Genomic DNA, 12,416 nt, shown 5'->3' with positions numbered 1-12,416 from the left:
TTGCACTTGAGACTGTCCAGGAGCTCAGTGATGCCCTGGTCCAGATCTGGGAGGAGATCCCCCACAACACCATCTGTCATCTCATTAGAAGCATGCACCGATGTTGTCAGGCATGTATACAAGAACACAGGGGCCATACAAAGTGCTGCGTACAATTTTGAGTTGCTGCAATTAAATTTTGGCAAAATGGACTAGCCTGCCACATAATTTTTTCACTCTGATTTTTGGGGCGTCTTTGAATTCAGGGCTCTGTAGGTTGATCATTTTCATTTCCATCAAACGATGTGGCATCCTTTCGTTCCTAACACATTACCCAGTCTATATCAGTATAGATATCCAGGAGGATTTCTTTTTCCAGGTATATATACTGTGTATACTTTATACATAAAATATATGTTGTCGTACCTTGCATAACTGAATAACCTTTATAGTACAATAATAATTCAATACATTTATGGCCACTACAGTATTTGGCTTTAATAATCTTTATGTGGGAAAAGGCTGACTCGCGTAAATAAGTAGAGCCGAATAATTCAGTCAAGGAGGTAGTACATTTCCTCATGTTTGGGTTCTTTTCCTCTGTGAGTAAGTTCCAAAACTGTCCAAGAGCCCCAGACTTCAGCTGAATGTCATCCTCCACTGTAGACTAGTTTTAGGTGAAACAGTGTTGCAATTTTTGATGCGAGTGAATCACCCTCAACATCTTCCCTAAATGGATAGCAATTAAATGTAGCGATTGGCTCAAGTAAAGCCGAGTCTTGAAACCGTCTGTCAAAGTCTGACAGGCAATTTTCAATCTCCTCTGTAGCGTATGCTGTCAAGTTGCGCACACGCATATGCTACAGAGCAGATTGAAAATTGTGTCTCCAGCTCTGACACGAGGTTTTGGATGTTCCCCAAATATCACGCAAACCAATGCTTCGGTGTATCTGCCTTTGCTTTTGAATTCAGCCGAGTGAAAAATGACGGCTGCCCGATTAACTGCGATTTTAGTTCCCTCTCCTTTCTCTTTCTCAGATTGCTTTTCGGAAGGAAGTCAGTTCCGTAGTTTTATGAACAGTTCGAAAGTGCCTTTCGACATTTTCCTTTTTTGGAAAAGCAATAATAGATTGACAGATCAGACAAACGCACTTCGATTGTGACATTGTGAGAAAAAAAATCCAACTCCACATCCAGCCCATACCCTCCCCAAACATTTTTTTTAATCCCATCTTTAGTCGATATAAATTGGAAGGCTAACTAGACCACTTAGATAGCTGGAGTTTTGCAGAAGCTCGCTCGTTTGATCGTGCGTCCGGGATGACCAGTGTGTTAGAAGAAAAGAGATCTCAGACTGGCCGCCCTGTATGTCAATCAAGTAATGCCATAGGGAGAATAGATGATAGACTAACATTAAAAAAAAACATTTTCTGAATGCAACGCTATCTACTTTGTACCTGCACTCCCTTTCCGATCTACCGGTCGATCGCGATCGACGCATTGGGCACCCCTGATGTAGACAGTCTGAGCAATGTGTAAGCAGAACTGAAACATACGCTTTGATGTCCTCCATAAATGCTATGTCAGTATTTAAATGGAGATGGCACACAAAATTAAAAGAGGACGGTCAGGTAAGTGAGAAAACTCTGTTTTCTAATGGTCTATCAAAATTAAGCCAAAGTTAACATTACACAACTATTTGAAGGGAATGTCAAACTTGACAAGTTCAGTTTGCTGACCTCATTGAGTGAAGCCGTCAGATAACAAAGACGAGGAATTGCAGGGCATGACAAATTAAATGAATATGTGGTGACGTTTCTGCACGGGTTCACAATTTCAAAGTTTCACAAGGTCACCCCTTTTTCTGACAGCCAGCAGCATGCTGTCTGTCTAACCACACCAGTGCTATACGAATGCTTTTTGAGGTTTGGCGAGTTCAGTGGCAATCAATGCCCTTTTCTTTATTTCTTTATTTTTTTCATTCTCTAATGACATACAAATAATGAAACATCAGACAAATGAGCCTCGCTTCTGTTTGTTAAGACCAGAAAAATGCACTTCCTTTGCTTTCTTGCAACTGCAATGCCTAAATTGCACTTCTTGCTTAATGTTCATTGGTTCTAATAAAACAACATTTTTGTCTACAGCTAATTGTCATAAATAAGATGTAGCTCAAAGTTCTTTACAAGTTGTCAAAGAAAAGGTTACAAGAGAAAAAAAATAGAAATTGATAAAAAGAAGAATGAAGAAATACCAAAAAAATAATAGATAACAGTAAATCAATGCACACTTTATATGCAAGTAATAGAAAAAGCACAGTCCCTATATATACAGTAGATTCAGCTTTTAGTATAGAAATTGGTATGGTCAGCCCACCTTTATGACAAAATTAACCCTGTTGATTTTGCCAGGGGGGAGTTGCAGGCTGGATTAGGACTGAGTTCCTAGATAATGTCAAGCTACAGGGCTGGTAGTCACAAGCATGCGGCACGACTGCCCCGACTCACTAAGATTATGTAAATGAAACCTGCAACTGAAAATTGCTATAAAAATCATGTAGCATTGCAGGACCGTTATATTATTTTGATTGGATATTTTCTCATTTATCAATGCGAGCTAGGCTGCCTGTTTTTAAGTTAAACTAGGGGGCTTCGCTCACCAAAAAAGACCCCCCACACTGTGCTACGAGTCGTTGTGAAGAGAGGGGCTGAATGCATCCTAAGGAGACATGGTCGATCCTCCAAAGCCCCTCTTAAATGGTGATACAATGGAAAACAAATAGTTTTTTTTTTACCTCCTCTTTGCGCGATCAAGTGCTGGCTTGTTGCTGCTGCCGTGACACAACAACAACAATATGATTGATCTGCATCTCGTGTGGTGCTTCAAACGTTTAAAAGCCTGTACAGCAGCTGTCCTTTTGTCTCACTGCCTTGTCTCTCTTCTCCCCCAGATATCCTTAAACACTATTCAATCTCTTTTCACTGTTCCTTTATTTCACCAAGTGATATTTTCCATTTGTTTGTGCTAATGCGATCTTTACTATCATTTTTTGAGACTTTTGAATTTTCCTACTTCCATTATCTCTAACCTGCTCTGCATGTGTATCGCGCCAACATTTTTGAATTCTTTACAATGTTCTACTTTGTCATCTACTCTTTGTCTTTTTCTGGCCCCTGGTATGATTAAATCTCTTGGCACAAAGTCTAGTCTCGCGAGACATGAAACTGTCTTTCTGAGAAAGTCACATCTCGTCTCTCTGAAGAGGTCTCATCTCGTTCCAAGTTTTTTTTTATATAATAGAGAGATGTGTACTTTACTGCAGTTTGCATAAAATGCATAGAGCAGATAGAATAAATAAGGGGCTTGCTGAACCAGTCTAAATATTTGGAAAAATGTTGTGCATATGTTTATACTGAATAAAGTGGGTGGTGTACAGTGGCGGAGTGGTTACTGATACTGCCTCACAAATTCTACATCCTGGGTTTGGATCTCACACCAAGTAACTGATGATGTAGCACTTGTTTATATTTCCTTGCACTTTTTTCTCCAGGTACACCACTTTTCTTCCCATTTCTCCAACTTCTGTGTTGTCTGATTGGTGGTTCTAAATTGGCCCTGTGTTGATATATCCAAGGGTCTCGTGCCTGATGTTTCCCAGAAAAGTTCTTAGAACCCACAACTGTGATTTGGAATGAAAGAAGTAATATTTATTGTACAAACAAGGAAATGATAGAACGTTATCTAGTATAGATCAGAAGTGAGACTGCATTATTCAATGCATGCAAGTGTTGCCAAAACAGCCAGATCATCATTATCTAAAATGTTAATATTTTATATAATTTGGCTGGCATTTTTATTTAGTGTAATGGTATAATGATCCTTTTTCATAAAATACAGCTTAAAACAAAATGTTTAAATTCTAAATCAACAACATTTGCAAAGCTCCTTTCTTAAACTTGGTCTGCTTTCAGACAGTGTAGTGGAGCAGGTCTTAACCTTCATGCCTCCCAGCTCCTTGTGGGATTTGAATTCAGCTGCATGTGGAGCCGGCTTATTCACAACCTGTTCTCATTGCATTTCTCAGCATATGCCACTTTTCTACATGACACCTAACATGTGGATGTTAAACTAACAGTTTTTTTCTAAACTGGTTAGACTAACTGGTTATTCTACACTGGTCCTAAATGCTCTATAATGGTATAAGAACATTTAGAACAAAAGAAAATAATTGCAAAATAAAAAAGTTATCTATTTATAATTATTAAAAACTTTGAAAACCCTAAGTAGCACGCAGCCGAATAGCAACTCTTAAACTTCTCAGTAACATTATAAGGGGCAGAACAAATAACATACAATACTGTATATTTCATATAGACATACAGTCGATTCCTGTTAATTGGACCACATCTGGACGCGATCATTTGGGTCCTAATAACCGGCTGGTCCGATTACACGAACATGCCCTATACATATGCAACCAAGACGGGACGTGCTATAAGTAACATATTAAAATGTCATTATGACTTTTATTGTGCTGCACACGCATAATGGCGAACGTACAAACAAGAACTACGTACATGTACATGTACGGTTGCTTACAACTTTGTTTATTGAAAAAGAAATCTACAAATTCTTCGAAACGATCTACACGACACTCAGCATGCGAAGCACAATAAAAAAGGTTCCATTACCAAATTCCAGTCAACGTTTGAAGAACTTGTCTAGTGTGATCTGATGCATTCTGTTTATGCACTGCACTTTTTTACGCTCGACTTCATGTCGCCGGCTACTGGGCGGTCCGTTTTAGGAAAGAAAGGGCAGGCATGTTCACCCCCACTGGTTTGCACTTGGTACAGATTTTCGGACTTCCTGACCTTTGATAAAAGCATAAATTCTCCTGGGGAGCCTAGGGATCCTCCTGATGTTGCTGACCTGCTTTACATCCACTTTCCACGGGCGACTTGTGGCTTCTTTTTCTTATTCTCTGTCATGTTCTTTGGTCCGATTAAACTGAATTTTGGTCCAAATAAGTGAACAATATTAGGCTTATGTAATAATTCGGTCCAAATAAGCGGCTGGTCCGATTAACCAGAATCGACTGTATTCTATACATTATATTTGGCTACCAAATTATGAAGAATCAAATGGTTATTGCTAAGAAACTTTCATGCCCCTGGGCTTTTATGTTTTTCTAGTCTAAGCCATTGATTCCATTATGTTCTTGCTCCACTCCATTGGTACACTCAAGGAGGACACCCTGGCCATATGTCATTGAGATCATACAGGATTTTCCAGATGCTGGAAGCTCTCAAACATCCAAAGTGATAAATTCAGTGATACAGTGGACTGAAATGTGAATATATGCTAGGAATATGAATATTAGATCAGTTATTTTTTATTCTGAAAAGTAAACAAATGTCTAGTGCAGTTGGAATGTTTAACTTTGTATGCACTGTATGTAGCATGGATGTGCTATTTTGAACATTTATGAATTAAGTGGACTTGTCATGTCATATATCATTAGCATCTCTTGATCCAAGAGGGGATAAATCTAAAATTCAGATAATATTCCATTTAAGTAAAAAAATCCAGAATGCATGTAATACATGTACCATGTACAGTTTAATTTCTGCAAAAGCGCACTCACATTCTCTCTGTACTTCTCCATGAAACTCAGTTCTCACTTACAAATTCATGAAACAACAAATCTCTCTTGCCTAGTCTGTCCTTTCTGGTTGTAATGTCCATTTACAGCCACTCCTGAAAACTTTGGAGGAACTGCTTGAAGCAAACATTGGAATTGTTTTTGTAATATTTAAATGGTTAGATAAATATTTCATACGTACTTCCCAATAACTATAAGTATGAATATACTTGTTCATTTTATATTCATTTTTTTACAGTCTCCCAGGTATTGTTTTCTGAAAACAGCGGAAAGTGACTTAAGAATTTTATGTTTTTTTCCTGAGTTGTTTTCCTGTCTTCAGTAGCCACATTTTAAGTACACTAGAGGTGGTATTTTAAAATTATTGCAGTGCCCAGAAAAATGGGTAAGCAAGAGCACTGCCAATGATGATTTTATTATTTTAGTTTCTATCAGTATAACTAAATTGGTGTTGTGTTGTCTTCATTGTATAGTAAAATCTGAGGCACACAGAACATGACTTTCTCTACAAACTGTAAAGCTGTGATTTTAAAACACTTTTACACTATATTTATATCTGTATAGGAAAATCTTTTAGTTGTGTCAGCAAACTCACATACACAGAGAGAACATCTCTCTTAAAGTATTCACATTATGGCAGGGGTCCTCAAAGCGCATCAATCTGTTCAGATCTGAAAGTCAAAATTTTTGTCCCTGTGGGATGTAAAAATCTGTTAGAATGATTTTACCCTTCAGCATTTAACAAGGCTAAGAACCGAGCTAAATTCTGTTTGGGCTGAGAGATTGGCTTTTGAGTTACCATGTCCACGGGTTCACATCCTATCACAAAAGTACAGACAGACTATACTTTGAAAATGGTCATTTCATGTTCAAGGATTCCGAAGGTGTCTAATCCAAGTAAATGTAATGTATTACGTGAAGGAAGTAAAAAATTTAGGTTTGAATACCCAAAAAGAGGTCTGAAAATCAAAAGTACACCTTAGAAGAAGGATTTACGAGTCATAGTGGATTCAATAGTGTCAACTGGTATACAGTGTTCAGAAGCAATTAAGAAGGCTAACAGAATGTTAGGTTATGTACGATGTGTAGAGTACAAGTCCAAGGAGGTTATGCTAAAGATTTATAATGCACTGGTGAGACTTCATATGGAGTACTGTGTGCAGTTTTGGCCTCCAGGCTACAAAAAAGACACAGCAGCGCTGGAAAAAGTCGAGAGAAGAGTAACTAGGCTGATTCCAGGGATATAGAGGATGAGTTATGAGAAAAGATTAAAAGACCTGAGCCTTTTTAGTTTTAACAAAAGGAGATTAAGAAGAGACATGATTAAAGTGTTTACAATTATGAAGGGAATTAGTACAGTGGATTGAGACTGTTATTTTAAAATCAGTTCATCCAGAACAAAGGGGCACAGTTAAAAACTTGTTAAAGGTAAATTTCACACAAACATTAAGATTTTCTTCATACAGTGAAACATAAACACATTAAATTAGCTACCAAGTAGTGTGGAATGCAGTAGCACTTTTGGGACTTTCACATCTAGATTTGATGTCTGTTCTGGAAGAATTAAGTGGATAGGACTTGCCAGCTTTGTTGGCCTGAATGGCCTGTTCTTGACTAGGTTGCTCTAATGTTCTAAAAAAAGTCTGTTAAAAAGCCAGCTTTCCCTATATGTATACCTTAGCACGGGTGTTGAAATACTGTCCTGGAGGGCCGCAGCGGCTGCAGGTTTTCATTCTAACCATCTTCTTCATTAGTGACTTGTTTTCGCTGCTAATTAACTTCTTTCATCTTAGTTTTAATTAACTTGACTCAGGCCCCTTAGTAATCTCTTTTTCCTAAATTAGCATCCATCCAACCATCTTCCAACCCGCTGAATCCGAACACAGGGTCACAGGGGTCTGCTGGAGCCAATCCCAGCCAACACAGGGCACAAGGCAGGAACCAGTCCTGGGCAGGGTGCCAACCCACTACAGGACACACACAAACACACCAAGCACACACTAGGGCTAATTTAGAATAGCCAATCCACCTAACCTGCATGTCTTTGGACTGTGGGAGGAAACCGGAGCACCCGGAGGAAACCCACGCAGACACAGGGAGAACATGCAAACTCCACGCAGGGTGGACCCGGGAAGCAAACCCAGGTCTCCTAACTGCGAGGCAGCAGCTCTACCACTGCGCTACCCCCTTAATTAGCAGTCAAACAAAAATGAGAAACAAAACAAGCCACCACATGACCAGCTCACAATATCAGAAAATAAAGAAAGGTGAAGGTCTTAGTAAGGTTGATCTCTCAGGTCACCAAAACATTTTGACGGTGTTCTTAGAAAAAGCAGAAAAATCGACAGTTTTTGAAATGTCTGCTGTGGCAGAATGAGAACAGCAACAAACCACGGAATTAAATAACGGGTTTAATTAACAGCAAGAATCAGCTTCTCATTAAGAGATCGGTTGGAGTGAAATTGGTTGGAATTTGAAATCCCAGTTTAGCTGGTCATCTTTTGGCTCGTTTCACATCAAATTTCTGTTTGTCATTTAATGAAGAAAGAAATACATTCAGAGGACTGAATCCTTAAAAACAGGTATTTTAAAATAAAGAGAAAAGAAGTTAATTAGTAGTGAAAACTGGTCACTGATTAGGAAATGGGTTAGAATGCAAATCTGCAGTTGCTGTGGCCCTCTGGGCCCAAAGATTGACACCCCTACCTTAGAGGAATGGAACACTGGTATGGCAACATCTACTCATATATACAAGCAAAGATTATACTTGATTGATTTATTCCTTCATGGTATGATCTAAATTTCATATTTGAGAGAGCTAATCATAGCCTTATTTTTGAGCTGTGAATCTAAAACTCAGATTCTACTATTATATACCATGCAGTTTTTAGAGAATCACCCACCACAGCATTCTCAAATCTGATTAATTCAATTCAGTGTCATGGAGGCTGGTGCCCATCCAGGAAGCACTGGGCACAAGGCAGAAAACAGCCCAGGACAGGGTGCCATTGCTTCATAGTACTCACCCACAAACTGATGTCACCTTCAATCACTAAACCATTTGAGATCCTCACTTATTCTACCCAGCATGTCTGAAATAACCTGAGGAAATCCAACACAGACATGGGGAGACCATACAAAGTCTGCATGCATGACACAATGCACTGGATCCATGAGAGGGCAGTGCTGCTCACTGCATCACCAACCACCACTCTTTTGAGCTTAACTGGTAAATACGGAGAAGCCCAGTGGTGGGCACCCTGGCCAGGCTGTCTGAATCTCCACAAGCAAGTGTCAAAGCAGTTAGATTTTAAATTGTATGAGGATAAGTCTAAATTATAAATAGGAGTACACAGTTTCTCACCTTTATTGTAGTTAGAAAGCATAAGCAAACATTAGCAAAGATCCATTTTATTTGTCCATTGTTTCACTTGATGAATGTCAAGGCTCTAAAGAGTCTTATTAAATATGCGTCCCACCCTAATCCCAATTTCTTAAGCCCAGTATGGGGTAATTTTCACTGAGAATCTAAGTGAGCTGTTAACTGCTTGAAGGGAGTCAATCTACCTTTTCACACTTCTGTGCCACTGTTCAGCATGACAAAGGCACCATCCTCAGCTGTGAAGTGTGCCTCCACAGGGCTCACTTTTACCTTCAGTATAGAACACTTCCCCATTAAGACTTTTCTTCTTCTCTCTATGCAATACTTATACAGAACCTGCATGTTGTTAGCTTTCTACCTGCTGGTTAAACTTCATGCTTGTCTTGATCTAATACTTTCAGTCTTATATTAGTGACTGAAGCTATTATTTTCTGTGGTTAATAAATCAATAATGTTTACTGTGAAGGAAATCTAAAACGAAAAGAAAAAACAATTAAGAGCTTATATGCCATTATTTATGCATATCATCAGTCAGATCATCTTTACCTTATACCACACTTTACAATGGGCTGAAGAAAAGCATGTGTTATACAGTAATATTAAAATAAAATGAGGAGCCAATCAGCTTATCTTACACATCATTGTGATGCAGAAGTAGTCTGAAATATCAAGGGAAACTCCATGAAGCTGAAGTGAAACTATAATATAAACTCTGCACTCATGGTGACTTGATTTTCAATTGAAACCACTATTCATTTTATCCTTCCATATTCCTAAGATGTTAGGGTCGAGTTAATTAATGAACCCAAATTAAACTAGTGGAGTCAAGAGAGTCTATTTTGAGATACAATATTGACACAGGGTTGGTTTATGCCTTGTGTTTGATCCTTTTGGACAGTTTTCTGATTAAACTAATTTAGCAAGTGGATGGATAGGTACATCTGTAATAGTGTGTAGAACACTGGACTTACAGTGGATTCAAAAATATTCAGACCCCTTTACTTTCTGCACACTTTACTTTGTTGTAGATTTAATTTTAAATAGATAAATTTGTAATTTTTGACCATTGACATACACTTAATAATTACTCATAATGACAAAGTAGAAACATGTTTTAAGAAAGGTTTGCAAATGTACAAAAAATTAAAAACTGAGATCTCTCATTCATATACGTTTTCAGAAACTTTGTTGTGGTACTCCAGATTGTAGTCAGAAGCGTGCTGTTTGCTTTAATTATCCTTGTGATATGTCTAGAACTTGATTGGAGTCCATCTGTGGCAAACTGAATTGACTGGGCATAGCGTATATATATTGTAAGATCCCAGAATTCACATTGCATGTCATGACAATAACTAAACCATGAATCTCAAGGACCTCGCTGGAGACTCCATGATAAAACTGTATAATAAATCAGAGCATGCTTATAAAACCAATAGTAAACCATTAAATGTTCCCAGGAGCACAATGGCCTCTGTAATTATGAAATGGAAGAAGTTTGAAACCACCAGGACTCTTCCTAGAGTTGACAATCTGGCCAAACTGAGTAACCAGACAAGAAAGGCCTTGGTCAGGGAAGTGACAGAGGAACACAATGGACACTCTAACATAGCTTCAGAAGTCCTCTGCAGAGATGGGAAAACATGAGGAAGGATGACTATCTCAGCAGCAGTCGACCAATCAGGCATTTATGGTAGAGTGTCTACATAGAAGCCTGATGAGATCATTATGGAACTGTTTGGTCATAAGTTCATGCACTATGTACATTGAAGACCTGGCACTACATACCCGTCACCTAATCACCGCCTAATACCATCCCTATTGTGAAGCATGGTGGTGGCAGTATACTATGGGGAGGCTTCTTAGAAGTGAGGACAGGGAGACTAGTCAGAGCTGAGGGAGAATGCATGTAGCCAGATATAGAGCGGTCCATGAAAAAAACCTGCTAGGAAGTGCATGTGACCTTAGACTAGGGTGACGGTTCATCTTCCAGCAATGATCCAAAGCATACAGCTAAGACAATGCTTGAGTAGCTCAGGGACAGGTCTCTGACTGTCCTTGAGTGGGCCAGTCAAAGCCCAGACTTAAACCCCAAAGAACAACTGTGGAGAGATCTGAAGATGGCAGTTTACAGATGCTTCTCATCTAATCTAATGGAGCTTGAGGGGATCTGCCATGAGAATGGGATAAACTACCCAAATCCTGATGTGCATAGCTATTGGAGACTTACTCAAGAAGTTATAATTGCTGCTAAAGGGGCTTCTAAAAAGTACTGATTTAATGGTCTAAATACTTATGAATGAGATATTCCAATTTTTAAATGTTCATACATTTGCAAACTTTTCTGAAAACATCTTTTTCACTTTGTCATTTTGGATTATTGAATGTAGATTGATGGGCAAAAATGGCAAATGTATCCATTGAAATTTAAATTTCTGTGCTGAGAGTGACAGGGTCTGAATGTTGTCTAATTCCACTGCAAAACTAAAAGGCGAGCTTTAACAGAACACATTTAATTGAACGGTATTATAATAAGAAACCAGACATACTTTAAAATGTATTTCATCTTTGTAATAAATACTGCAAATCTCTTTATATACTGATCCACTGATATAAAAATCAAAAATGCACAGTAGTACATTTACAAAGTAGAAAGCAGTTGATTTGATGTGGTAATGCTGTGCTAATTAATTTCATGCACCGTGACCCAGCAGTGAGTTGGTTAACTGCCTTGCCTGTGTTAACAACTGATGACTGTTCCTAAATACTGAGTAAGTTATTATGTTTGAGGGTGCAAGATGAATTTCTCAGCTTCTGTATACACTCTTCTCTCAATGACTGTGTCCCTGCATCTGCTTTCAGGAATGCCTCTTTACATGGGAGCTGCCTTTTTAATTCTTTGCTTATTGCTTTCCCTGAGTCATTTTACCTGTCGAGCAGATCTTCTATCAACGTCTTCAAATACATTTTTGTCAGTCTTGCCTCCAAGCTATCTCTCTCTAATCCTTTGTTTGTGTCAAGTTTATCTAAATTACTTGTATAAATTAAAACCAATAGTGCTGCACCTTGTAAGACCTAACTGACATCAGTTCTTACCTCTAAACAGACTCATGCACGCAAGATGTAATTGTTTAAGACATGCAACTATAGTAAATTTATCACTGCTAGGCAAAGATCTTTTGAGTGATGCCCCCAGTATTGTGCTCCTAAAACACAACAACAGGCCCCATGTAGGTTCTAATGAAGTGACTTTGTGGCCACTCAACATGACTTGTCATAGTGGGAGCACAGTCTTTGTTATGCAGCGCACACATTCAGATTCATGAAGAGAAGACATTTCACTTTTCTAGCAAGGCAGAGTAGAAACAGGGTATTCAGAAGAAGCCATTAAAA

Source organism: Polypterus senegalus, chromosome 9 (assembly GCF_016835505.1).
Source record: "Polypterus senegalus isolate Bchr_013 chromosome 9, ASM1683550v1, whole genome shotgun sequence".
Classification (NCBI taxonomy): Eukaryota; Metazoa; Chordata; class Cladistia; order Polypteriformes; family Polypteridae; genus Polypterus; species Polypterus senegalus.
Note: the sequence above shows the minus strand (reverse complement) of the source record.